Consider the following 24216-nt stretch of genomic DNA (forward strand, 5'->3'; position numbering starts at 1 on the left):
AAGTAAAATAAAATAAAAAAATAAAATTAAAATCACGACGTTTCGTAAGCTTGTGTTGCCTCCGAAACGTCGTGATTTTTATTTTATTTTTATTTTATTTTACTTTTATGAATTTTAATTTTTTACCTACGTGACTTTACCGAAAAAACCTAAGAATAACAAAGATCTCAACACTTTTGTCAATAAGCGCACTGTGTGTGTGGCATTAATAGAGACGCACAAATATATAATAGACGACGTTTCGGGCAGTAGTCATTCCTTCTTCAGAGCACATGAAGAGAGAGGTCAGAGAGAGAAAGAGAGAGAGAGAGGGAGGGAGTTACAAACAACGGTTGGGAGACTGCACTTAACATTTGAATCGCAAATTGGATCATGTTGATCACCATGGATAACTATGATGCACCACTTAAAATGAAACAACATCACACAAAACAGACCACCACCAACCACCCACCCCAACAACAGCCAACCACAACCACCAAACACCATCTTCAAGGGGACACATTATACAAATGGGATTAAGACGTCAACCGTTTGCGGATCGTGCATCGGGACGGGAGTTTTTTTTTTATCTGAGATTAGAGATGAACCCCCCCCGCCCCCGCCAAGTGAGGGGGGAGGGGATCAGGGATCCGGGGGATGGGAGACGAGGCGGATACAGACTCCCTCCTCCTACTTTTATTCCTCTTCTGATTCCTCATTTTCCTCATTGACCTCCCCGTTCCTCCTCCCTTCTAATCCCTCCCTCCTCCTCGCCTTCTACGTTTTCCTCCTCTTCCTCCTTCTCCTCCCTCGCCCTCGGTCAACTCCGCATTCACCACCACCACCACAATCAATCAAAACGACCACTCATTTTTTTTTAAACCAGGTAAGGCCCACTGAGCGATACAGCCCATTTTCAGAAGCAACCTGGCCACGCGTGATGATCGCTCAACCAAGTGGCTCAATGTCGGAGCCAGGATTTTCAGGTCGGGGGGGGGGGGCAACCCCTCCAGCAATTAAACACGATAGAGGAGTTGTTAGTAAGTAAGGACTCGTCCCTTGTTTTTTATTCGACGCGTGTGCGAATTCGAACCGCGTTGTGTGATCGGCATCGCGCTCGCTGAAGGTGTTGATGCCTTCAGGGAAGTCGTGTGCTGTAGACGCAACTGCGCCCAATTCTAAGTCACTCATAACTGCTTTGCCGTTACTTATTGCCAATTATGGACTCAGGCTACTATTGTCCTATCATCTCATAGAGTCCCTGGCACGTAATAATATGCTACACAGTGGCAGTGGGGGCCGCAAAATGCCGATTTATTACTAATAAACCCCAATGATCCGATCGAAATTAGGGAATTCGATCTGATCATTGGGGGGGGGGGGGGGGGCACGTGCCACCCCACCTCCCCACTGGCTCCGCAGGTGAAGTGGCTCGTCACCACGTGGACATTTATAGCGGCGCAACAGTCCGGACGCGCGACGTTTGATCCGAATAAACGGAAGTCAAAATCGTAGTGAATTAATTTACTCTTGGCAGCTCCGTCCCACCGCGCACATGAACGCCGCGACACGCCTGGCGCGGATCATTCTGTTGTCATGTCGCGTCGTGACCAAGCGCAGCAGCGAGGACGAATGCGCAGAAGAAACAAAACTTTGAAACTTTGATTAGCGCATCGTGTAGAGATCGTCGAGAGGAATAGATCGCCGTGTCGTTCGCTTTCGACAGACACAAAATGACGTCGCTACGCAGTTAGGGGCCGTCCATAAATGACGTCACGCACCTAGGGGGGGGGGGTGGTTAGATATTTGTGACGATGTGTGACGAGGGGGGGGGGGGGGTTGAGAAATGTGACGTCACATCAAACTGCGCAACTTTAAATCAATATAGACAACACGTTCTACTTAATTAAATAGACGTTTAAATAATAAATGTTTTCTGCTACAACATCAGAGTGCAGCGCTACATTAAATACGCACTACAATGACAATAGTTTAAAGCGATTTGAAGCATGTTTTATTTGGGGGGGGGGGGCAGAGCTTTGTGACGTCATATTTGTCGGGCTCTGACTTTTTGTGACGCCGTGTGGACGACGAGGGGGGGGGGGTCAAAAATTGTCCAAAATCGCGTGACGTCATTTATAGACGGCCCCCAGGTTCATCTGTGGAGGAAGAAAACTGAAACAAAAGGGAACTTTACGGCTCATCGGATTCCTCCAGCAACCTGGTGAACATCTGAAAGGCCCGCCAGGCTTGACGACTGCACGGTGGATAGACCACGGTTGTGTTTGTGCCTGTCGACTTGCTGGGTTGACCGGGTGGCGGGGCGGGGGGCTTCATCCAGCAGTGGGTAGACCACGGCACCACCACGATGATGACGATGATGATGGTGATGATGATGGTGATGATGGTGATGATGGCGGCGGCGAGGCAGTAATTGAGAAGGTGCCTGCGTCGTTGGGCGGGGGGGGGGCTGTCACTCCGCGCGCTTCAGGAATAATTTGACGGCGCAATTACAGCGGGGCCGCATCTCTCGTCCTCGTCCTCGGGTTCATTCGTGATCGTTGCACAAAGCACATCCAAACACGACGACAACAACAACAAAACAACAACAACAACAACAAAATGCGTGGCGCAGATCTGACCCGCAGAGCTACAACGCCCCCCCCCCCGCACCACCACCCCCCCCGGCCCCCCCAGCCCCCCCAGCCCCCCCCCCCCCGTCCCACACCCCTCCCCCGCAATCCCCCACCCCAATTCCCCCCCGCCCATACCCCCCCGCAACCCCCCCGCCGACACCCCCTCCGCTCCCCCCCCCCCCCCGCATCACACCCCCCCCCCCGCACCGCCCCGCCCCACACCCCCCCCCCCCGCTCCACACACCCCCCGACCCAACCCCTCCCCCCAACCCCCCCCTCAAAATCCCCCTCCCCAAATCCCCCTCCCCCCAATCCCGTCCCTCCCCATCCCCGCTACGTCACTCCCCCACCTCGGCAAAAACCAGTGGGATTTGCCATCACCGATCATAACAAACTCCTGCACGCAATTATAACCAGGCACGTGTTGTGTGTTGTGTTGTGTGTGTTGTGTGTGCGTGTTGTGTGTGTGTGTTGTGTATGTGTGTGTGTTGTGTGTGTGTTGTGTATGTGTGTTGTGTGTGCGTGTTGTGTGTTGTGTGTGTGCGTGTTGTGTGTGTTGTGTGCGTGGTGTGTGTGTTGTGTGTGTTGTGTGCGTGTTGTGTGTGCGTGTTGTGTGTGTTTGTTGTGTGTGGTGTGCGCGTGTTGTGTGTGCGTGCTGTGTGTTGTTTGTGCGTGTTGTGTGTGTGTTGTGTGTGTGTTGTGTGTGTGTTGTGTGTGCGTGTTGTGTGTGCGTGTTGTGTGTGTGCGTGTTGTGTGTGTTGTATGCGTGTTGTGTGTGTTGTATGCGTGTTGTGTGTGTTGTATGCGTGTTGTGTGTGCGTGTTGTGTGTGTTTGTTGTGTGTTGTGTGTGTTGTATGCGTGTTGTGTGTGTTGTGTGTGTGTTGTGTGTGTTGTATGCGTGTAGTGTGTGCGTGTTGTGTGTGTTTGTTGTGTGTTGTGTGTGTTGTATGCGTGTTGTGTGTGTGTTGTGTGTGCGTGTTGTGTGTGTTTGTTGTGTGTTGTGTGTGTGTTGTGCGTGTTGTGTGTTGAGGGACGGGTCCGTGTGAGTGTAGCGGTGAGCGCGCTGCGCGATGTCCACCCGGCGACCCGAGTTCGATTCGCATCTCGGCTCATGGCCAACACCAGTGACGATTATCCGGACCGGCCCTGGGCCTTCTCCCCTTAAATGAGTCCCCAGTGAAGTGAACATCGCCACGGAGCCAGTGGGAGGGGGGGGGGGGCACGTGCCCCCCCAATGATCAGATTGAAATCCCTAATTTCGATCGGATCATTGGGGTTTATTAGTAATAAATCGGCATTTTGCGCCCCCCACTGCCACTGTGTAGCATATTATTACGTGCCAGAGACTCTATGAGATGATAGGACAATAGTCTGAGTCCATAATTGGCAATAAGTAACGTCAAAGCAGTTTTCAGTGACTCACATAATTGTGCGCAGTTGCGTATACAGGGCACGACTTCCCTGAAGGCATTTATCCTTCAGCGAACGCGATGCCGATCACACAACGCGGTTCGAATTCTGCGCCATCGCCGCACACGCGTTGAATAAAAAGTAAGGGACGAGTCCTTACTGACTAACAACTCCTTACTCACTAACAACTCCTTACTCACTAACAACTCCTTACTTACTAACAACTCCTTACTCACTAACAACTCCTTACTCACTAACAACTCCTTACTCACTAACAACTCCTTGCTCACTAACAACTCCTCACTCACTAACAACTCCTTACTCACTAACAACTCCTCTATCATTTTTCATTGCTGGAGGGGTTGCCCCCCCCCCCCACTACCTGAAAATCCTGGCTCCGACATTGGCCACGAGGGAGACAAAGGCGGCCGGGCGTGGTGCTGGCCACACACCCCCCTCGTGTGACGTGCCGGCCTTCACATGTGCTGCTCGCTAACACAGCTTGTCCCGACAGTCTGTTACAGGCTAGACGGGGGATCTGTATCTTTGGTTGGTGCAGGTGCATGTTTGCAGGTGTTCGGGCTGGAGACCCCGGTGAAATTTGCCTGGTTGTATGACAAGGTTTGCGCTGCACGGGAAACAGCCTGGTCAGCCTGGTCAGCCTGGTCAGCCTGGCCAGGCTGATCAGATGAGATCAGGCTGATCATCCTGATCTCATCGTAGGCTGCGGATGGAGCTGATCGACGAGTAGGCAGAGCGTGTAGAGCCAATTTTGTGTTGGATAGGCACACCAATGATGATGATTGATTGATGATGATGATCTTAATTTGGAGCTTTCGTGACTGCAGGAATTACTCTTTGGTTCTTTCGGTAAAGTCACGTATAAAGATAAAACAATAAATTAAATAATAGCATACGACGTTTCGATTGCAACACAAGCAATCATCATCAGGTATAAATGAAATAGCAACGAAAATCTAACCAGAAAACTATAGACAGACATATAAGCAGACAGATATCACCAAGATACATAGAGAGAGAGTAACACAGGCACAGACAGGGAGATCGTCTCTGTGGCGAGGCCTTAAATAGACAGAGGGGGGCGGGGGCGAAGAGAGATGATGATTGCTTGTGTTGCAATCGAAACGTCGTATGCTATTATTTAATTTATTGTTTTATTGTTTTATCTTTATACGTGACTTTACCGAAAGAACCAAAGAGTGATGATGATGATGATGATCGTGAGAGTGACTGTGAACCATCTTGCCCAAGCCTACATCATTGACATGCTGCACCCACGTCTCACCACGAGGTCCTTAAGATATGGGGATGCAGATCTCTCTCTCTCTCTCTGCGTTCCCAGGTCGAGGTTTGGGTCTGTGGGCGACCGAGATTTTGTTCCCCCCCGTGTGGCCCTCCAGGCTACCGAACGCTCTTCCACGAGACATCAGCAGGGACCTCTCTGAGTCTGTGGACATTTTTTAAATCCCTCTTCAAACCTATGTATACGCTTCCATTCATTTAACTTTTAGTTAATTTAGTAAATGGATTATAATCTAAAATCGTTTCATGCTGCTGCTACTGTAACCTGTACAGCGCTTTGAGATCCTTTATGAAAAGTGTTATATACATGGAATTATTATTATTATTATGATGCTTAGTTTATGGTTATGTTATCGATCATTGGTTACGTGATGGTCCCGTTTAGCGAGTGGCACGGGAGATCCGTGGCGTTGCATGGACGCAGCAGCAGTAGCAGCGACATCCAAAGACAAAGACAACATCAACAGGGAATGAAAGTCCAGCAGGGCCCTGAAGGAATATTGCACACGCGACAAACGAGGCTCGACTTCACGGTCGGAAGCGAAACACACGCGAATGAGTAAAACAAAAGTGTGCAAATATAACACGAAGTGAAAACTTTGGTCCAGCCGTGACATGAGCACGGGCGAATGGTGACTCAGGCGGCATTGATAACAATGACAATGAAGACGGTGATAGTGAAGGCGGGGATAGTGACGATGGAGAAAGTGAAGAGGGTGGTAGTGACGACGGGAATGGTGAAGAGGGCGACCGTGAAGACGGAGAAAGTGAAGGCAGTGATATGCAGACGGTGACGGTGACTACGGTGATAGTAAATCCGATGATATTGAAGAGGGTGACAGTGTAAAGGGTGATAGTGAAGAGGGTGATGTTCCAGACGGTGATAGTAAAACCGATGATTATATTGAAGAGGTCATAGTGAAAGGCATGATGGTGAAGACGGTGACAGTGAAGAGGGTGATGAGGACGATGACGACGATGGTGATGTACGCCATGAACGGGAATCGAACCCTCGTCTGAGCATCGCGTTACCCCCCCCCCCACACACCCCCCCTCCCCCCAGCTCCCCCAATCCCCCTGGCCAGGCTGATACAGAGCAGCGCTGCGCGGACATCCAAATGAATGATATTAACGACCCTTTGATATCTTTAATTAACTAAGAAACGCGATGGGGTGCGGTGGTGGTGGGTGGGTGGTGGGTGGGTGGGTAGGGGGGGTAATTAAAGAGCCCGCGACCCCGCGCTCACGCGTTTCAGGGTTCAGGGTCAGCGATGGGAAAATAAAACGTCGCGTGAAGCAGCAGCAGCAGCAGCAGCAGGAGGAGCGGCGTGCGCGCGCGAAGATAAACACGACGCTTAAACGCCGCATATTCATCACGTTCAGCAAGACACCCCTGCCGCCCCCCTCCCTCCTTTCTCTCTACCCTCCCCACCCACCCCCCAAACAACCACCCTCTTTTACCCCCGAAGAAGAGAGGCAAAGGTCCCCCCGTCTAGCCTCAACAGAGCGTTGGGGCAAGTGCTGTTACTCGTAGGGGAGCACCACCAGAGGCCGCCTTTGTACCTCATCCCGTGGCGATGTTTCACTACACACAGCAGCCGGGTACGTGCTCGATTGAGGCTGAGTCGACCTAGGGGGAGGACCAAGGCCGGTTCGGATAATCTTCACCGGCGATGGTGGCCGCGAGTGGGAATCGAACTCGGGATGCCGGGTTCGTAGCGCAGCGCGCTGACCGCTACACCACCGCTCCCCCTCTAACCCCCCACCCCCCACAATCCTCTAGCCGCCTTCACTTCCTGCTTAGATTACCCCCCCCCCCCACTGTCAATATTTCGTACAAACTTCACTCTCGCACCTATTTGTAACCCCCCCCATCAGACCCCCCCTAACCCCCCCATTAGACCCCCCCCACCACTGCCCCCCCCCCCAATCAGACCCCCCTACTTCCCCCCCCCAGCAAACCCCCCCCACCACTGCCCCCCCCCAATCAGACCCCCCTACTACCCCCCCCAGCAAACGCCCCCCACCACTGCCCCCCCCCCATTCAGACCCCCCCTACCCCCCCCCCCCATCAGACCCCCCTGCCCCCACCACTTCTTTCCCCTCAATCAGACCCCCCCTACTCCCCCCCCATCAACCCCCCCCCCCCCCACCACTGCCCCCACCCACCCCAATCAGACGCCTCTTACTGCCCCCCCCCATCAGACCCCCCTACCCCCACCCCTTCCCCCCCCCCCCCCGATTGCTTTGATCGCCACAGGGGTCACCGTCCGGGCCGCTTTCTACTCGACGCCGACCCCAACACTCGACACCATCCGTCACTTACACGAAAAGGGGAGCGGACAAAAAAAACACATCAATCTCGTCATATATAATGATATTTATATAAATGCAGGCGACGTTTCGGGCAATGCCCCTTCGTCATCGCAGAGAGGCCAGAGAGGTGGAGTGGCCTCACTGTGTGATCCTGCACCACGTGTCATACCAGGTGGTACGCGCTGGTTCCAAATATAAAATATTTTGATGAATAAAATGCAAAAGATTCCCAAACACCGATAGAAATGCAATTGCATTCGATTTGCTGGCAGCCACGGCAGTTGACCGGACTGAGACCATCAACCCGCTGCACTGGAGACCCTGGTCTCATCACAACTCAGTCTGTGGTCGTCTGTGTGAGTCTATGGGTCTCTATGTGAGTCTATGGGTCTCTATGTGAGTCTATGGGTCTCTATGTGAGTCTATGGGTCTCTATGTGAGGTTATGGGTTTCTATGTGAGTCTATGGGTCTCTATGTGAGTCTACGGGTCTCTATGTGAGTCTATTGGACTCTATGTGAGTCTATGGGTCTCTATGTGAGTCTATGGGTCTCTGTGTGAGTCTATGGGTTTCAATTTCAGGGTATGGGTCTCTATGTGAGTCTACGGTTCTCTATGTGAGTCTATGGGTCTCTCCCTCTCTTTCCCCTCTCTCTACCTTCTGAGTGGACATCTGCGACAAAAGCGCTTCATAGCTTATCGGATTCTTCCTGGATAAAAAAGGATGCTGATTATTTTTATTCCATTTTCTCTTACCTCTCCCCCCCTCTCCCCCCTCTCCCCTTCTCCCCTCCCTCTCTCTCCCTCTTCCCCCTACCTCCCTCCCTTCACGCTCGCTCACAGCGGCCGCTGATCGATTTGCACGTCGATTGTTGTCGTCATTGATTGCCTTGGGGGAGGGGGGGGGGCCCTGAACCCCTGTCACCTCGACTCCTAACCCCCTGCACCCCCCCACCCCCACCCCACTGCACGTGCCCCCCACCCTGCCATCACTCGCGGCGCGCGCGCGGGGCAGACCTCTCCGACGGAGCCCGTGGGTGACGGGAAAGGAAAACGCGAGTCGGGACTGGCAGTGACAAATGCGAGCGGCGAGTGGAAATGTCCCCTTTATTTACTTATTTACTGGAGTGTTTGTTCTGTGCGTTCGGGAGAGAGAGAGGGGGTGGGTATACGGAGAGGCAGAGGAGGGGAGCGGTGGTGCAGCGGTTAGCGCTACGCTGCGCTCTGCGAATCCGGCGACCCGGGTTCGATTCCCGCTCACGGCCAACACCGGTGACGATTAATTATCTGAACCGGTCCTGCAAGGGCTTCCCCTAGGTCGACTTAGTCTTAAAACAAGTAAATGCCAGCACCACGTCCGGCCGCCTTTGTCTCCCCAGTGTCGATGTTTACGCAAACATTGCACCAGCTACTCACTAGAGGCCGAGTCGACCTAGGAGAGGCCTAGGACCGGTTCAGATAATCGTTACTGGTGTTGGCCGCGAGCGGTAATCGAACCCGGGTCGCCGGGTGCGTAGCGCAGCGCGCTAACCGCTACACCACCGCTCCCCACACACACGGGAACACACATACACACGGGAACACACACACACGGGAACACACACACACACGGGAACACACACACACGGGAACACACACACACGAACACACACACACGGGAACACACACACACACGAGAACACACACACACACGGGAACACACACACACACACGGGAACACACACACACGGGAACACACACACACGGGAACACACACACACACGGGAACACACACACACACGGGAACACACACACACGGGAACACACACACACGAACACACACACACGGGAACACACACACACACGAGAACACACACACACGGGAACACACACACACACGGGAACACACACACACACGGGAACACACGAACACACACGGGAACACACACACACGGGAACACACGAACACACGGGAACACACACACACAGGAACACACACACACACGGGAACACACACACGGGAACACACACACACAGGAACACACACACACGGGAACACACGAACACACGGGAACACACACACACACAGGAACACACACACACGGGAACACACACACACACAGGAACACACACACACACACGGGAACACACACACACGGGAACATACACACACACGGGAACACACACACGGGAACACACACACAGGAACACACACACGGGAACACACACACACACGGGAACACACACACGGGAACACACGGGAACACACAAACACACAGGAACACACACACACGGGAACACACACACGGGAACACACGGGAACATACAAACACACAGGAACACACACACACACGGGAACACACACACGGCAACACACACACACGGGAACACACACACACACGGGAACACACACACACACGGGAACACACACACACGGGAACACACACACACACGGGAACACACACACGGGAACACACACACACACGGGAACACACACACACAGGAACACACACACACACACGGGAACACACACACACACGTGAACACACACACACGTGAACACACACACACGGGAACACACACACACACTGGAACACACACACGGGAACACACACACACGGGAACACACACACACACGTGAACACACACACACACACACGGGAACACACACACGGGAACACACACACACGGGAACACACACACGGGAACACACACACACACGGGAACACACACACGGGAACACACGCACATACGGGAATTCACACACACACGAACACACGGGAACACACACACACACGGGAACACACACGGGAACACACACACACACACGGGAACACACACACACGGTAACATACACACACACACGGGAACACACACACACACTGGAACACACACACACGGGAACACACACACACACGGGAACACACACACACGGGAACACACACACACGGGAACACACACACACACGGGAACACACACACACACGGGAACACACACACACACGGGAACACACACGGGAACACACACACACGGTAACATACACACACACACGGGAACACACACACACACACACGGGAACACACACACACACACACGGGAACACACACACACACAAGATCACGCATTAGCCCGGACAGGCCGCTCCATTATTGCGCCGTCGCTATCTGGAGAGCGCAGCCCGAGACGTCGAGGGCGCAGATAAAGGGAGGCGCCACGCGCCTCCACATTTGCATGAGTGAAGGCGGCGATGTTCAACAGAGAGAGCATTTCTCAACCAGCACATGGGACTAACCTCTACCCCCTCCCCTCTACCCCCCAGACCCCCCCACCCTCCACTCCACCCCCCCTCTAGCCCCCCCCCCCCCCCAGACTTCCCTCTCCCTCCACTACCCCCCTCCTCTACCCCCCCAGACCCCCCTCCCTCCATTCCCCCCCTCCCCTCTTGCCCCCCCCCCCCCAGACTTCCCCCTCCCTCCACTTCCCCCCTCCTCTACCCCCCCAGACCCCCCTCCCTCCATTCCCCCCCTCCCCTCTAGCTCCCCCTAGACCGCCCCCTCCCTCAACTTTACCCCTCCTCTACCCCCCAGACCCCCCTTCCCTCCACCTCTCCCCCCCCAGCTCCTTTAACGTGACGAAGGCGAGCGGTATTGCGTTTTGCGTTAGTAGCAGAGGTTCATTCGCGGTTCGAAGCCACACGACAGCCGCGGTTAATATTGCATGTGTAAAGAACCACAAGTCAAGTGTTGTAAAGAGCGTGGGGGGGGGGACGGTACGGGTGCGGCGGGGTGCAGCAGGGAGAGTACACGAGACATTAATCGACGATTCATCATCGATGCATCGGCACTTGACTTAAACAAACAAAAGCGGCGTTTCCGGGGGAACCTTTGTCACGTGTGTGTATAGATAAAGGTGCAGCCCTGAAATTGCCTCGCTCACCGCACTGCTGCGAACTCTGTGTACTGTGCGTGGGGGAGCGGTGGTGCAGCGGTTTAGCGCGCTGCGCACCGAACCCCCGGTCACGGCCACCGACACAAACTTTCGATTATCTGAACCGGTCCTGCAGGGGCTTCCCTCCGCCTAAGTCGACTCAGCCTCAAGTGAGTACTTGGGGTAGGGTGTGTAAAAACATCGCCACTGGGGAGACAAAGGCGGCCGGGGGTGGTGCTGGCCACCCTCCCCCCCCTCCCCCCTCCCCCCACCCTCCCCACCCTCGTGTGTGCCGTGCCGGCCTTCGTAGGTGCTACTCGCGAACAGCGCTTGCCCCAACAGTCTGTTAAAGGCTTGCACGGGGGAATCTTTGTTTTTGTAAACATCGCCACTGGGGAGACAAAGGCGGCCGGGGGTGGTGCTGGGCACCGTCCTCCCTCGTAGGTGCTCGATGATGATGACGGGCTGAGTCACGAGACCGGGGACGCATTTAAAGTCTGAGAGCCACCTAAGCCAGAAAATAATTGAGCGTTCAGAATGCTGTGTTTTTTAAAAATCTACATTTATCCAATTAAAGACGTACCTCTTAGGGCCAATTTATAAAGGAGGCTACGAACTTGCAATGCCATATCGGCTCTAAATGTATCGTTCACACGAGCACATCGTAAGGAAAACAAAAAACAAAAGGCAATTACCAAGTTTTGGGAAGCTAACAGCCGGCCGCGCTTATAATTATTATAATTATAAAACACCACGCGCATATTTCCGTCCCGTCCATAATGAGCGATTCTTGACGGACTCAGGTCCCAGAGGATTCCCTTTCCGTGTCCCTGTCAGACGGATAATTGAGACTGGGAATGTATAATAATTAAAGTTTAGGCTGGGGTGTATAAATTTTATTTCTATCGTTTTATTTGGTTTGGCGCACGACGCTCGCGAGAAACGTCAAGTCACCTCGTCAAATTCAATTCCTCGGCCCCGTGGTCGACTCAGAACTCACCGCACATCGGCATCATGGCACACACTCCTCGGACACACTGGTGAAGGGTGCTGATAGGGGTTAGTGATAGGGGTTGGGGTAGCAATAGGGGTAGTGATAGGGGTCAGGGTAGTGATGGAGGTTTGCATAGTGATGGAGGTTGTGGTAGCAATAGGGTTAGTGATAGGGGTCAGGGTAGTGATAGGGGTTGGCATAGTGATGGAGGTTGTGGTAGCAATAGAGGTAGTGATTGGGGTAAGGGTAGTGATAGGGGTTAGGGTAGTGATAGAGGTTGTGGTAGTGATAGGGGTAGTGATAGGGGTAAGGGTAGTGATAGGGGTTGGGGTAGTGATGGAGGTTGTGGTAGCAATAGGGGTAGTGATAGGGGTAAGGGTAGTGATAGGGATAGGGGTGGTGATAGGGTTGGCATAGTGATAGAGGTTGTGGTAGCAATAGGGGTAGTGATTGGGGTAAGGGTAGTGATAGGGGTTAGGGTAGTGATAGAGGTTGTGGTAATGATAGGGGTAGTGATAGGGGTAAGGGTAGTGATAGGGGTTGGGGTAGTGATGGAGGTTGTGGTAGCAATAGGGGTAGTGATAGGGGTAAGGGTAGTGATAGGGGTAGGGGTAGTGATAGGGGTAGTGATAGGGGTAAGGGTAGTGATAGGGGTAGTGATGGAGGTTGGCATACACGTGCAGTAGCTGCACGTGCAGTAGCTACTACACGTGTAGTGGCTACACGTGTAGTAGCTACACGTGTAGTAGTAGCTACACGTGTAGCTACTACTACACACTTTCAAGGGCCCCGCGCTAAATGCTTTCAATCTATCAATTCCGGTTCAGTGATTCTGCACTTGCTCTATTACTATAGTGCTAGACTGCCTTAAACTATTTTTGAACGACTAGGTGTTTAAGGGTAGCGATTTGTCGTATTATCCGTTGTATAGCAAATGAAAAAATACAATAACTTTACTATGCAAGTTACAAATGTGTGTTTTAATATTTACGTGTTTTTTTTTTATTTAGGGCCCCTTTATAACATCATTCTACAAGCCCCGCACTTAGCTTAATCCGGCACTGTTCATCACGTGAGCACTCTGGCCGCGTGTCGGGTGGAGGAGGGCGTACGACACGCGACGTTTGATTCACTCGCGCGATAGATGACCCCAGACATGGATTGCTGCGCGGCCATCGGCTCGCGCAAAATCACGGAGCGAGAAGCGTAAAACCGTCGATTGTCAAATCGGAGCTGGTTTGTCATCTTTACAATTAATACATCATCATCATTGTTGGTGTTTTTGTTGACGGCGCGTGCCGTGACGGCTACTGCGAGGTCCGACCGTGCCCGTCGAGTGCTCGCCGAAGCTGCATTGTGCCGAACGTGGCGAAGTGCTCGCCACGAATGAAGAAGCAACGACGACGACGCCTCGCCAGGGAACCATCACCACCACGCGAACTCCGCTCCATCTTCATCACCACCACGCGAAATTCGCTCCATCCTCTCGGCAGTGGCGGCTTTTTTTTTGGCTCAGCCGGTCGAGCAGAGGTGGCGGCAGCGGCGGCTTTCAAGGTGCGTTTCCGCGGCCGTCTGGAACGCTCTCGCCCTGTGATGTCAGGAAGCCACCGGAACCACGCACTTTTAATCCGTAGAGATTGGCAAACTCGTTTCACTCAAACAGATGATTGTGTTTAGTTCGTTGTCCTTCCCCCGGCACATCCGATTAGCACGGTTCGCTACGTACGGTGTGAAAGAAGTTAAACATACATACATATACGGTAGTTATATATTGTTACAATAAGTGATCTTTTTTTTTACAGTTGTTTGAAAAAGTGAATTGCTACTTAATTGTTTTCATCACAAGCGGCTCGGTGATGACCCCTTGATCCTGAGGTTGAACTCACGCAGCGGATATATGAGACCAACTGCTGCTGATTATTCGTGATGATGGTTGATGATGTTGTGTGGAGGTGGTGAGATAACGTGTGATGGAGATGGAGCACACATAATGATGATGTTATATGGAGGAGGTAAGATCATGTGTGATGGTGATTATGGTATTCCCCCATGCTGCTCCTGCTGCTGTTGATGATGATGATGATGCAGATGATGATATTTTGGTGAATATGAATCCGTAATAAGAATGATTTTACATTTATGATACCGCTTAAGCTGGGGTTGATGATGCTGGGGTTACGAGTCATTCTTAACAGTAATTGTGCAGTGAAATTGCTGGTGCTGGTGCTGCTGATGATGATATCGATACGTGTAACCACAACGATGACAATTGCGATGATGACAATGACTATGTAAATAATGATATTTACCACGGTGATGATGATTACGCTGACTATAAAGACGACGACGATGATGACGAGGAAGGTGACGAAGCTGACGGAGATGTCAGTGGTGACGATGATGATGATGATGAAGTTGACGACGATTGTTGTGACGTTGACGATGATGATAGTGAAAGTGATGATGACAGCGGTGACGATGACGACGATGATGATGACGTTGACGACGATGATGACAATTAAAGTGGTGACGGTGATGATGATGGATGACGTTGACGACGATGACGACGATGAAAGTGGTGACGGTGATGACGTTGACGATGATAGTAATGACAGTGGTGACGACGATGATGATGTTAACGAAGATTATTCTTCGAATGACGTTGATGACAGAAACGACTTTGATGATGATGATGATGATGATGATGATGTTGACGACAGTGATGATGATGATGATATTGACGAGGGTGACCGGAATGGATGAGGATGATGACGGTTCCAGTAATTCGTGGGTGCTAATTAAAATTTCAAGTGACGATCCTCTCCCTCTCTCCCTCCCTCTCTCCCTCCCTCTCTCCACGCGATTCTCATCTCCCCATTGGAATTCGTTGCGGCGCGCGGCATTGGGAAACATCTCCCTCCCCATCTCCTTTCCCCTCTCTCCTCTCTCCCCTCTCTCTCTCCCCCCGCCCTCTCCCGCGGCCCTGCTCTGCCTGAACTCCGCTCTCCCCGCGTCTCCCCGCACGCCGTGTCCCGCCAGGCCGAGCTCGAAACGAGAATTTTTCCATTAACATGCAAATACCGCGCTCGGCGGCCCTGCAAACGGACGCGGAGGGAGGCGATGTCACACAGAGTGTTTGTGTGTATATCTTTGTATCTCTCTCCCTCTCCCCCAGCGTATGTGTGTGTATGTCTGTCTCTCTCCCCGTGTGTGTGTCTGTGTGTGTATCTCTCCCCGTGTGTGTGTATGTCTCTCCCAGTGTTTGTCTCTCTCCCCATGTGTATTTCTCCTCGTGTGTGTGTGTGTCTGTTTGTCTCTCCCCGGGTGTGTGTGTCTATCTTCCCGTGTGTGTGTCTGTGTGTGTCTCTCTCCCCGTGTGTGTATCTGTCTCTCCCCATGTGTGTCTCTGTGTGTCTCTCTCTCCCCGTGTGTGTGCGTGCCTGTATTTCCCCGTGTGTGTGTCTCTCCCCGTGTGTGTGTGTCTCTCTCCCCGTGTGTGTGTGTGTCTCCCCGTGTGTGTGCGGGCCCATATCCCTGACACCAGGACCTAGCGTGGAGCAAATCTGCCCACTGACCATCGGCTTGTCATCTGTAAGATGCGCCTGCCATTCTTCCACTCCGGTGGTGGGTGTCCATCTAGGACCCCATTCAAATCTACAGTGGTCTGGTCTCAGCTAGCTGATGAAAGTTGCAAGCGAGAATTTGATTATGGCATGTAGCTGGAGATGCCATCTCCCCCCTCTCCTCCTGATGCTAAGGGGAAAAGGGCGAGGTTTAAGACTGTGGCTCATGCAGCTGCAATTGCTGCTTTGGGTACACGGTCCAAACATGCCCATAAAGCCTGGCCGATGGAGGAGGTGTTCCGGTTGGCTGAGAAAAAGCGACAGGCCCACTCCCACCGTCTACAGCATCCCACGTCGGAGAATGAGGAGGCTTACCACAGCCTTCGTTCGGAGGTTCGGAGAGCCATGCGCGCTGCAAGGATGCGTGGTGGTCGCGGGTTACTGAGGAGATGGAGTGTGTCTCAGCAGCTCGCGATCACAAAAAAGTAACTTGCAGCACCACACCGATCGCCATTCTTAGGGGAAAGAGAGCTGATCCAATCCCCGATCCCCAGGAACAAGTTAGCAGATTTTCTGAACATTTCTGTGAGGTCCTGGGGGAGGGGAAATCCCTCAGCCCAGAAAGCATCATGGGGCAAAGTAGGGATGACCCTGTTGAGGCTGCGGTGCCTCGAATATTGGAAAAAGTAGTCACTCCCTGTGGGTGGCTGGCTGCAATGCCATCTGTTGAGGAAGTACGAAAGACAATTCAGAGCCTGAGATCAGGAAAAGCGTCGGGGAGAGATGATCTTCCAAGCGAAATGCTCAGGGAGGGTGGTGTTTCTGTGCAGACTGCCCTACACGACATCATAATAACAGTTGGTCCCCCTCTTTAAGACTGTAACAACTATAGGGGCATATACCTCCTCAGTGTGCCACGAAAGGTCCTGGCAAGGATTGTTCAACATCGCCTTGCCAGGCACGCTGAGGAGAGGCACGCGGCACCCCAATGTTGGTTCAGGCCTGGGCGGTCCTGCACTAGTGCTATATTTTGTGCACATCTGCTACAACAGCGAAGTAGTGGATTCTAACAAGACCGATATCTCTGTTTTATTGACCTCATCAATGCCTATGATGCCATCACAATTCTTGCACTCTGGGTTGTTCTTCGTGTTTTCAGAGTCCCTGACGCTCTATTCACGATCATTAAGGACCTTCGTGATGGTGGGGTGGGCGGGCCCGGGTAAAGCTACGTGGCCGGGTGTCAGAGCCATTCCCTGTTCACCTTTGGGTGCGACAGGGATGTCCTCTGGCACCTTCATTATTTAAGATAGTTTCGACCACGTAGTTCGAGAAGCTTTCCATGACTGCACCGGAGGAATTTCCATCTGGTTCAGATAAAATGGGAGGCTGATCGATGCTCGGGTGCGGTCGAAGGATATCTCCCTATTGCAAAACTAAGCACCTGCCTGGGTATTTCGTGTCATGAAACACTCCACCCCTACAACTCCCCATTGATGGGGCAGTTGTAGAGAGAGCGGAGAGGTTTCCATACCTGGGCAGTGTGCTTATGACCAGCTCTGGTATGACAGCAGATGTCTCACTCCGAATCAGTCGAGCGGCATTTATTTTTCATCGGCTGCGTAACGCTGCGTGGAAACAGTCCTGGGTCTGCCGCACAACACAAAGCTTCGGGTCTTCTCGCGCCACGGTCATGCCCTCCCTGCGCTATGATTGCGAAACGTGGACGCCCCCAACCCCTCCCCCCTCATAAAACATCTTCGCCGGTTAGACAACATCAGCGGCGCGTGATATCCGAACCCGGTCCTTAGCCAACCCTCCCTCCCTCCTCATCCTCACCCTCCTCCGCAACCCGCTAACCCGTGTCGGTGGTTGTTGTTTTTAGGTGACGCACGGGAAATACAAGAGAGGGATAACGCAAGAAGCAGACGCTCCGTGTATTTACGAGAACTCGCCGCGTTCTTTCATGGGATGGGGGTAGCGAAGTGGGGGGGGGGGGGGTGCAGGCAGAGACAGAGAGGGAGGAATATGCACGTGCGTGCGCGCGCGCGCGCGCGGTTTAATTTGCGAGCAAATCGCGGACACGGGTTCGGCCCCTTTGAAGTGGCTCACTCTGACATGTTCACGGAGTGCCGCGGGATGTTCACCTTCATTTGTCGTTTCTTCGCTTTTGTTTTACATTTCCAGGACGTCTTCGTCACCCCCCACCCCTCCTCCTCCTCCCTCTGCGCCCCAACCAGACATACACAAAGCCAAAGGAAGATTCCCCTCCCTCCCCCCGGTATAGCCTTTTCAGACTGTTGGGACAAGTGCTGTTGATTGAACGGCGGCAGGACTGACACAACGGTGGCGGTGGGAGGCCACGGCGCACCAGGTGACTCAGTTAAGGCTGAGTCGACCTAGGGGAGGCGTCATAGAAGTGCGAGATATTGGTGAGCCAGGGAATCGACCTCGGCTCGCCGGGTTCGTTACGCAGTGCGATTGCCACTGTGTGAGTCTGTGGGTCTCTGTGTGAGTCTGTGGGTCTCTGTGTGAGTCTGTAGATCTGTGTGTGAGCCTATAGGTCGGTCTTTGTGTGATGAGCATATGGGTCTCCTTTTGATGAGTCTGTAGGTCTCTGTGTGACGAGTCTGTGGGTCTCTGTGTGAGTCTGTGGATCTGCGTGTGAGTCTGTGGTTCTCTGTGTGAGTCTGTAGATCTGTGTGTGAGCCTATAGGTCGGTCTCTGTGTGGTGAGTCAATGGGTTTGTGTGATGAGTCAATGGGTTTTTGTATTATGAGTCTATGGGTCTCTGTGTGATGTGTCTATGGGTCTCCGTGAGATTATTCTGTGGGTCTCTGTGTGATGAGTCTATGGGTCTCTGTGTGATAAGTCTGTGGGTCTCTGCGTGATGAGTCTGTGGGTCTCTGTGTGAGTCTGTGGATCTGTGTGTGAGTCTGTGATTCTCTGTGTGAGTCTGTAGATCTGTGTGTGAGCCTATAGGTCGGTCTCTGTGTGGTGAGTCAATGGGTTTTGTATTATGAGTCTATGGGTCTCTGTGTGATGTGTCTATGGGTCTCCGTGAGATTATTCTGTGGGTCTCTGTGTGATGAGTCTATGGGTCTCTGTGTGATGAGTCTGTGGGTCTCTGCGTGATGAGTCTGTGGGTCTCTATGTGGTGAGTCTGTGGGTCTTTGTGTGATGAGTATGTAGCTCTCTGTGTGATGAGTCTGTGGGTCTCTGTGTGACGAGTCTATGGGTCTCTGTGTGATGATCATATGGGTCTCTGTGTGATGAGTCTGTGGGTCTCTGCGTGATGAGTCTGTGGGTCTCTATGTGGTGAGTCTGTGGGTCTTTGTGTGATGAGTATGTAGCTCTCTGTGTGGTGAGTCTGTGGGTCTCTGTGTGACGAGTCTGTGGGTCTCTGTGTGATGAGTCTATGGGTCTCTGTGTGATGAGTCTGTGGGTCTCTGTGTGACGAGTCTGTGGGTCTCTGTGTGATGAGTTTGTGGGTTTCTGTGTGGTGAGTTTGTGGGTCTCTGTGTGATGAGTCTGTGGGTTTCTGTGTGATGAGTGTGTGGGTCTCTGTGTGACGAGTGTGTGGGTCTCTGTGTGACGAGTCTGTGGGTCTCTGTGTGATGAGTGTGTGGGTCTCTTTGAATAGCCCTCATCATTCCTTTTCACGTGAAGTTTCCGAGTGCCACTGAACGCGACCGATTCGGGAGACTTTCGTGGGTCGGACCGCCCTGTGACCACACGCGCGCCCAATGTGCAGCACTCGAACTAATGGCCACTGATGAACATTTAAACAAACTCAATTTCCCCACAATAGGAGCGACTCTCCACGGTAATGATGGCGCTGGGTAAATTGGGTAATCATTGTGCGACTGCGGTATTGTTCACGCGCGTTGCTAATTCAATGCAGGCAACCATCGACAACAACATCGTCGTCATCATCATCATCACCCCCGAGAGCCGTGATCTATCCACTGGTGGACAAAGGCGTCCACCATCACGATGGATCACAGCGCCGCTCAGATGCCACGCTCCGCCTGCTCGCGACCGCACGCCATCCGATGCCCATCGTTCCAACTGAAGGGAGCATTGAAGGCAGGGCCCAACGGTTGTGCGTCTGCGGCTATGCAACACAAATCTTTGGATCGTATAGTGAACCCATAGAGGTGCATACAGAACCATGGAGTTTCGTAGAGATACATCGGGACCCATAGAAATATATAGGGGCCTGCGGAGTGTCAAAGAAATGTATAGGGACCCATAGAGATAGACAGGGGCGTGTCGAGTTTCGTAGATGTATATGTCGGGGCCCATAAAGTAGCGTAGAGATTTCGATTTAAAGCTTTCGTGACTGCAGGGATTCATCTTCTTGGTTCTTTCGGTAAAGTCACGTAGAAGGGAAATAATAAAATAATAATAAAACATTATAAAATAATAATATTATAAAATACTATAATAATATATTTTAATATGTTGTATTTTTATTATTTTATTATTTCCCTTCTACGTGGCTTTACCGAAAGAATCAAGAAGATAGTGTAGAGATATGTAGGGAGCCATGGAGATGCATCGGGACCTATAGAGACGGTTTGTGTTGAGTGCCTTTGGTAGCAGTGGCACTGGCCTACACTTTGGAGTGTTTACCTGGTGAAATAAGAAATACGTTAGTTATGTTTTTATATTCTTAGGTTTTTTTCGGTAAAGTCACGTAGGTAAAAATGTAAAATTAATAAAAAGTAAAATAAAAATAAAATAAAAATAAATGTTTTGCCTACGTGACTTTACCGAAAAAACCTAAGAATATGAATCCTTGCAGTCACGAAAGCTTCAAATCTGTTTTTTATGTTGTATAAATATTAGACACCGAAAACACGCGCAAGAGATGCGTGCGCGTGGAATGATTAAAGCGGTGGGATGACTTTCGCGGTGTCCTCACCCCACACTCACCCTCTCTCTGTCCCCCCTCTGTTTCATCACCAGCATCCACAGCGGCATGGAATTAACCCAGGCCGGCTGGTGAGGGGGTTCGTTGCCGGTTATTTATTCGTCGTTTATTTTTCCCGAGACGGGCTGCCTGCCACCGCGGATAAAAAGCCCCCCCCCCCCATCTGCCCTCTCGCTGGGGTGGTGGATGCCGTTTGGCGGATAAAAAATTAAACTCAACTTTTTTTTGCGCACCAGGTAAAGCCCACGGAGTTGTGTAGAGGAGACCTGACCACAAATGATGGCCCAAACGAAGTGGCGTATCGCGTGGAAATGTATAGCAGCCAAATACTCTGAACGCGTGATGTTGATTCTAAATGCCCGAGAAAAAAACCGGAGGACCTCGAGAAAAATCCACGCGACCATGGGGCGAGAGAGAGAGAGAGAAACACGCAAACTACAAATATACAGCAGCAGGCGTCAGGGTCGGGATCGAACCCACGAACCTCCTGCACACCAGGCGAGGTAGTTAACATCTCCTAGCCACCGTGATGATGATGAGAGAGAGAGAGACACGCAAACTCCAAATATACAGCAGCAGCCGTCAGGGTCGGGATCGAACCCACGAACCTCCTGCCCACCAGGCGAGGTTGTTAACATCTCCTAGCCACCGTGATGATGATGAGAGAGAGAGACACGCAAACTCCAAATATGCAGCAGGCGTCAGGGTCGGGGTCGAACCCACGAACCTCCTGCACACCAGGCGAGGTAGTTAACATCTCCTAGCCACCGTGATGATGATGATGATGAGAACGAGAGAGAGAGACACGCAAACTCCAAATATACAGCAGCAGCCGTGAGGGTCGGGGTCGAACCCACGAACCTCCTGCACACCAGGCGACGTAGTTAACATCTCCTAGCCACCGCCTTCGATGGCATTTCCTCCACCAGGGACCCAGTACCCAACCCCCAGCGCTCATCCGCCCTAAGCCGTTGGCACTTCTTGGGGGGCAAGAGAGGAGGAGGGGGTTAATTGACCGCCGACCGCCCCCCCCCGGCGTTGACCATTACGGGCCTTCATAGGTGCTACTCGCTAACAGCACTTGCCCCAACAGTCTATCAATGCTATACGGGTGATCTTTGTCATTACGGTGTGGGAAAGCGTAGTGTCGCTGTCAGCGCGCTACGCTGCGCTACGAAATCCGGCGACGCCGAGTTCGATTCCGATTATTTTAAGCGGTCCTGGGCCTCCACTAGGTCGACTCAGCCTCAAACGAGGAGCTAGTGCGATGTGTAAAATATCGCCACGAGGGAGACAAAATGCGGTCGGGCGTGGTGTTGGCCCGATCCACCCCCTCGCGTGCCGTTGCGGCCTTCATAGGTGTCTCGCTAACATCACTAGCCCCAACAGTCTATCAAGGCTGTACGGGGGATCATTGTCTTTGCTTGTCATTACGGTAGCAGAATCAAGGTCTCACCTGACAAGATGACCCACAACGATCCGCAGTGGACCCACATTAGTCCAGGGACCCACATTAGCTCGCACTGCCCCACAGCAACCCACACTGAACCACAGCGATCCAACAATATGGAAAATTAGGCCAATGAGCAACATTAGGCCCAGTGACCCACATTAGGGCACAGTGATTCAAATTAGGCCCCAGTGACCCACATGAGACAACAGTGGCTCACATTAGGCCTATTGGCCCACATTAAGCCACATTTAGCCCAGTGACCCATATTAGGGCACAGTAACCCACATTAGGCCATCTTAATGCTAGATTTGAAGCTTTCGTGACTGCAAGGATTTACTGTCTCAAGTGTGTGGCCTGATGCGATTTACTTGAGACAGTAAATCTCGCTGTGACGGTCCCACCTGATGACGGAGACTTGTGTTGCCTCCGAAACGTCGTGATTTATTATTTTATTTTATTATTACTTTTATTAATTTTAATTTTATTTTTTACCTACGTGACTTTCCCGAAAAAAACATAAGAGTAGGCCATATTAAACCCAGTGACCCATATTAGGGCCAAGTCACCAACATTAGGCCACATTCGGCCACAGCAAACCACATTACACGGAGAGACGGAGACAGAGGAAGGTAGGGAGAGAGATTTGGTTTGAAAGGAGAGAGAGAGAGGTGGGGGTGGAGAGAGGGATAGAGACAAAATGAGAACCAGAGAGAGGGTGAGAAAAGCAGGGAGAGACCATGAACGAGAGATAATAGAGAGAGGGCGAGAAAGAGAACATGAGAAGGGTGTGTGTGTGTGTTGTTGGAGAGAATAAGAAGCGATGGAGAGAGCGAGAGAGCAGTGAGAAGAAAACTTTCGAGAGGAGAGAGAGAGAGCGAGAAAGGGAGAGAGCGTGAGAGGGAGAGGAAGGAGAGAGCGCGCTAAAGAGTTTGAGCGATGTGAACGAGGTAGTGTCTTAAGGTCCCCAACATCTCAACACCACCCCCTCCCCTCCACCCCCCCCTAACCCCCTCCCCTCCACCCCCCCCCCTAACCCCCTCGCCTCCACCCCCCCTAACCCCGTCCCCTCTACCCCCACGACACCCCCTCCCTATAGCCTCTTGTCAAGCTTCTCTAACACAAAACCAACCCCCCCCCCCCCCCAATTATCCTTTATTTGAGATTTTATGTTAATATATTTCTCATCTAATAATTTATTTATTTCTCTCTCTCTCTCTCGATCCGTTGCTTCAATTATCACCCTATTTGTCGAGTCGCGATGGGGGAGTCGTCGCCCACGCTCATTACCAGCCGCGGCCTTCCCGCTCAGCAACCGCCGCGGTCGTTGTTTGCAATCAGCGGAGCTCTCGATAATATTCCTGCTCAGCCGCCGCCTCCTCAATTCCCCCACCACCCCCCTTTGTCTCCTGCTGTCCCACCGGACGAACCTCCCTTCACTTCACATCATCCCCCCCCCTATTCTCACATCCTCCTCCTCCTCGTCTTCATCCTCCTCTTCGCCCTCCGTGTTTCAACTCGCAAGCCGGTGACTCGCCCCCCCCCGTTTGCGTTGCCCCCCCCCTAGCCCCCCCCCAGTAGCCCCCCCCCCTCTCTCGCCATCCTCCCAGACTAACCGCGCACACACACACACACACCCCGCCCCCTTCTTCCCTGCACGTCACCCGGACCCTATCGTCACATCCTCACTTCATCCT

The sequence above is a fragment of the Lampetra fluviatilis genome, chromosome 37, assembly GCF_964198595.1.
Source record: "Lampetra fluviatilis chromosome 37, kcLamFluv1.1, whole genome shotgun sequence".
In the NCBI taxonomy this organism is placed as follows: domain Eukaryota; kingdom Metazoa; phylum Chordata; class Hyperoartia; order Petromyzontiformes; family Petromyzontidae; genus Lampetra; species Lampetra fluviatilis.